Genomic DNA, 5,450 nt, shown 5'->3' on the forward strand with positions numbered 1-5,450 from the left:
GCCAAGACAGGGGTAGTAATAGTAGGAGTAGAAACAACATATTTACCTTTGAGACTACTTTCAGTAGTCCTCAAAAGGCCTTGAAGCTTGCTAAGATTGACCTTTTCCTTGTTCATATGATAGGTCATACGAAACTGATCATAACATGGAGGTAAAGAGTGTAGAATGATATCTATGGCCAACTCTTCATCGAAGCTCACATTCAAGTTCAACAAGTGATCCACAAACCTTTGCATTTTTTGCAAGTGGTTCGTGATGGGTTCTCCATCCTTCATCTTTGTTGTTATCACGGAGGCGATGATTTCATACCTCTCTTGACGAGCACTCTGATGGTATCTTTCCATAAGGTCTTAGTGCATCTCAAAAGGGTAGAAGTCCTCATAGGACTTTTGGAGTTCAGCTGTCATAGTAGCCAAAATGATAAAAGACACCTTGGTGGCATCCTTCTCATGAGTCCTAAACTTTGCAATCTCCTCAAGAGTAGCAAAAGACTCATCATTCTCCTTAAGCTCTTTGTCAAAGACATATTCCTTGTCCTCGTCAGGAGTAACCATCCTGATGTTCCTGATCCAATAATTAAAGTCGGAACCATCAAAGATAACTCTCCCACACAAGTTCATTAGGGAGAAAGAGCCAGTAGGGTTTGAGCCAGAAGCAGTGTTGTAAGACATCTGAAAAAGAAAGACAAAGTTTAGATTAAATAAATGTCCTTAATATAACACCCAAATGAAATATTAAGGCTAGGACCCAACACAATATTTTCCAACATCTTAACGAACTGCAATGGGTTCCATGGGCACCCCCATGGTCTTTTCCTGGAATGCCATGGGCACCCCCATGGTCTGATATCCAACTGCCTCGGGCACCCCCTGAGGTCTTCCATTCAAGTATCATAGATACAGCTGGCATACCGCATATTAAAAAACAACTATCATACCACATAACACATAATGGGCCGACATTGGTGCCTTCAACCCATGGATATAGTGAGGAGACTCACCTCGCACTATAAAAGCTCAATGAAAGAATCCCTAACTATGACGCTGACAGCTTCCCGAACTAGCATTATCAATAATACACCTAATTAACAAGTGGGCTCCAATCCATAATCACAAGTCCATACCTGGGGTAAAAGGACCATTTACCCCTAATCTAGCCTTGTCCAAGTCCATGACCCAAACTACGATCTGAAAGGCCTAAAGGCCTACTAATTAATCAATGGCCAAATTTTCCAAATTGGGCCCAAACTCCTGACATGGAGCTACCTTAAGGCCCAACCATACTTTCTAGCCAAACACTTTGTAGCTTGAAGGCCCATTAACAACTCAAGCCCAAAATACCAGAAGCTACTAGATCCATCAAAGCCTACTAATGGCCCAATTATCCAAATTCGGCCCAACCCCATACGGGCCTCATACTAAGCCCATAATTCCCTTAATTATAAGCCAAAAGTCAAAGTCAATGGTCCGAGTTGACCCAACTCACCGAGTTGTCCTTCAATTCGCCAAGTTTCTCCATTAAATGCATAGATCGGGAAAACTCGCATCAACTCACCGAGTTCTCCTAATGAACTTGCCGAGTTGGACTTGAATCAAACAACTTAATGCATTAAATTGTTTCCATCGAATCTAGAAGCTTATATTCTTAGATCTCTTCCCAAATGATGACTATAAGGGTAAAGTTTCCAACTTTAACCTTACAAACCACTACAATGAACCCAAACCCGAATCCTTGACTTAATAGAGTGAGGCTTGACCCATTAAGCCCTTAAACTATCAAAACATAGTCCTAAAACACAGATCTGGCATCCTAAGGCTGGATGATCATGTAAAGTTTCCAATTTTACTTCCATGTATGCAAGAAAGGAACCAAAGAGCCCAAAATGGATTAATAAAGGACTTAATGCATGGATGGGACTTATGACTTAGCAAAGCTTGCAACTTTATGTCAAGAGAGGTTATGACAGGGTCAAATCTAGCATAATAACCTCTGAAACCCTTAACCTTTGGACAACCCAACCATACACCCAAAAATCCAGCTAAAACATCCCACAAAGAGATCTAGAAGATAGCAACACAAGGTTTCGACTTTATACCTCAAAAGGACCACAACAAATGGAAAGTTTCTGGATCTAAAGCCTTCCTTCTGAACTAAGCACCTTCATTCTTCAAACCCCTTCCAAAGAACACAAAAAACCAACTCTCCAAGCTCACCACAAGCTCACACACTCAACCTTGAAGGATAATACACAAAATTAGGGTTTTTTGGACAAGGAGGCTGGTAGGAGACCAACTAAGGGAGTTAAGGTCTTTAAATAGTGTGTAAAACCCTAAAATTAGGGTTTTCTCAAACAGTGTCCAACTCGTTGAGTTCCTGATATGTGCATATCTATAAACATAATTATACATCGTATCTTAATATTTTTAATTACTTTTATTCCTTTTTTTGAACAAAAGGTACTTAATTTGTTATAAATTGTGTTGTAGAGATAAAAGATATGCTTGGAGCAAAAAGGAAACTGGAAGCTAGGAGTTTGGACCAATGATTAAAAATAATGAAAAAAATACACCCAACACGCCGAGGTGACCCTAACACGGCGTGACACTTTGAAGTTTCCTGATTGACTTTGAAGACTTGTGGAACATGTGATAAACACGAAGACCATGGTGTGGTGTCCTGATTTTGGGTAAAGTATAAATATAACTTATTCTTCTACGATTGGAAGACTTTTTGGCTGAAGTTTCTGACAAATTTTGAAGATTAAGGTGCAGAACTAAGGCTTGGAAGTGAAGCTACCAATCAAAGCTTGAGAATTAAAGACATTAAGGCAATAATACTTCTTATTATGAATTTTCTTTAGTTAAATCATGACTATGCTATTGAATTTCCTTTTTATCTCCTAACTTGCTGAAACCATGAGCTAAATCTCATAACTTTCGTATTGCCTAGGATTATTTGCTTCATTGTGAGTTGATTTATGGATTGGATTTAGTTTATATTGATTATTTGTTGATCTAGCTTATTAAAGAACCTCACATAATTTTGATTATTACTTTTCATTACTTATAGCTGAATTTAATAAAGTTTGCATGATCATCTTTCTTTGTTAAATTTGAATCTTATAATCTTGTGACAAACAAAATTGTAGGACTATAGTTTTGAACGAAACCTAGGGTTAAGTTGGAAAGTGGGTAAAAAAGGTGTAGTAGCTAATATATGATGAAAAATCATATATAGAATTGATTCAAACGACCAATTTGATCAATTAGTTATAAGTCTAATCAACTCGAACCGAACACTAGCAAACTTGTTAATTTGTCCGCATGATCATCGTATGAATGAGCATGTTTGCTAAAGGATTAAAGGAGTGAACACGAATTTGGTCATTATAGGAATCGGTAACCAATTAAACTATAATCCATTGCACTTCCATGAATCAACCATAACAACAAATAAATCTGAATCTAAACAAAAGTACCTTAATTACCTTGGTTAATTAGTCTTCGTGTTCCTTGCTTAGATTTAGTGATTGTTTAATTAGTTAATATTTAGTTAATTTGGTAATTCAAGTTTCTAGTGTTGCAAAACTGGAGAGAAAAAAAAACCCTTTTCCATTTTATAAGTAATTAATTAGTAGTAGATAAAAATTAGCTAAAAAATCCTTCCCTGTGTTCGATACCTGTCTAGTGTGCTATACTATATTCAACAAGGTACACTGCCTTAGAAAGTAATTAGTCACGTTAGTAGGATTAACTAGTGCTTATTAATTTTTGCATCAAGTTTTTGGTACCATTGCCTGGAAACGGCTTGGTTATAGTTACTTTAAATCTGCTATTTTATTAGAACTTTTTCTGTTTAATTGCTTTTAATTTGTTTTAGGTCTTTCTTATTTTTTACTCACTACATCGTGGTGTCGTAACAGTAAACCTTTATTTTTTGTTTTTGTTCTTTTTACGTGTTTTCTTTGTTTCTTTGCAGAAGTTTATGACCAGAGGATCCAACACACCTTTAATTCCACCACTTGAAGTCCTGGAGTCCGCTTTTTGTAAAAACACGGACAAACCCGTGAAAGATTCAAACATACCTAAGAAGCCACCCTTTAAGAGTCTCAAATTAGTTTTTAAGAAGATGGGAAAGCAAGTGGGAGAATCCAGCAATTCAACAAAAGTTGAAGGCACTTAAGAATCAGAAAAGGAAGAAAGCGATAACGAATCAGAAAGAAGTAGCAATCAAGAAAGCGAAACCGACAACACAATGGCAGACATTTCTGACCTTTCCATTGAGGCATACAAAAAGAGAATTTGTTATGACACCGGACAGGGCCTTTTGCAACCCATCATACCTGCCACTGCGACATTTGAACTCAAGGGGCACATCCTCACTACACTAAAAGATATTCGTTTCTCCGAAGAGGATCATGAAGATGCTTACATGCATCTAGATGAAGTGAACGATATCACCGACTACTTTAATATTCCAAATGCTCCATGGGAAACAGTTTTGTTGAGGATGCTCCCTGCCACTTTCAAACGAGCTACCAAGGATTGGCTGAAGGTGCTACCACCATGAACGATAACTACATGGGCATAGATGCGTGAAGGGTTCTTGGAACAATTTTGCCCACCATCCAAGGTAGCTAAGTTACAAAAAGGTCATTGCTAACTTTAAACAACAAATGGAAGAGTCGTTGTATGAAGCATGGGAATGCTACAAGGGTCTACTTCAAAATTGCCCTCAAAACGACCTAAATGTGCAACAAGAAGTTTCTATCTTTTACGATGGGGTGAGCATCACAACAAGGAAACTTCGTGACTCCCAAGGTTCCTTAACGAAGAAAAATCCTATGGAAATCTAGGGGATCATTGAAGAACTCTCTAAACATTCTAGAGAATACTATAACCCGCCAAATGATATAACAAGGGGATTAGCTAATGTTGCTTCGAAAGACATGTCGGTAGTTTTGGAAATGTTGCAAAACATGGATAGGAGGATTACTAAGATGGATAAAACAATCCATGCAATGAGATTTTGGTGTGAAAACTATAGCGAATTACATGAAAGACTATGATCTTGATGAAAATGAAAATCATAAGGTTCAAGCTTTCTACTCGAGTAGTCATCAATTTGATGAAGTTTGGAGAAAGCCCAAGAAAAAGTGGTTACCTTATGATGAGTATGAGAATGCCAAGGAAGAAAAAAAAATGAACAAATAGGAGGAGGCTTTTACAGACGAGAGGAACCAGTCCCAGAACATAAACCCGATTTCGAGTTTCTATGCTTACTCGTTTTGCTGCTGCATCCGAAAAAGACACGTAGAAACAAAGTCATCAATTAGAGAACAACAAACTATGATGAGGGAGCAGGAAAATCTACTAAGAAATCATCAAGCTTCCATCTTGAATATTGAAAAAAAAACTTGGGCAACTAGCTAAGCAAATAAATGAAAGATC

The 5,450-nt window shown here is 37.5% G+C and overlaps 1 non-coding gene across 1 annotated transcript; it reads right to left on the reverse strand.

Annotated features, from left to right (window-relative positions):
- Nucleotides 1-4,639: 4,639 nt before the first annotated feature.
- Nucleotides 4,640-4,746, reverse strand: LOC145056003 (small nucleolar RNA R71). The gene has a single exon (XR_013685545.1). It is a non-coding gene; the product is annotated as a small nucleolar RNA R71 (small nucleolar RNA).
- Between the last annotated feature and the right edge of the window lie 704 nt (nt 4,747-5,450).

This window comes from Lactuca serriola, chromosome 5, assembly GCF_051521515.1.
Source record: "Lactuca serriola cultivar US96UC23 chromosome 5, Lser_US96UC23_V15, whole genome shotgun sequence".
Classification (NCBI taxonomy): Eukaryota; Viridiplantae; Streptophyta; class Magnoliopsida; order Asterales; family Asteraceae; genus Lactuca; species Lactuca serriola.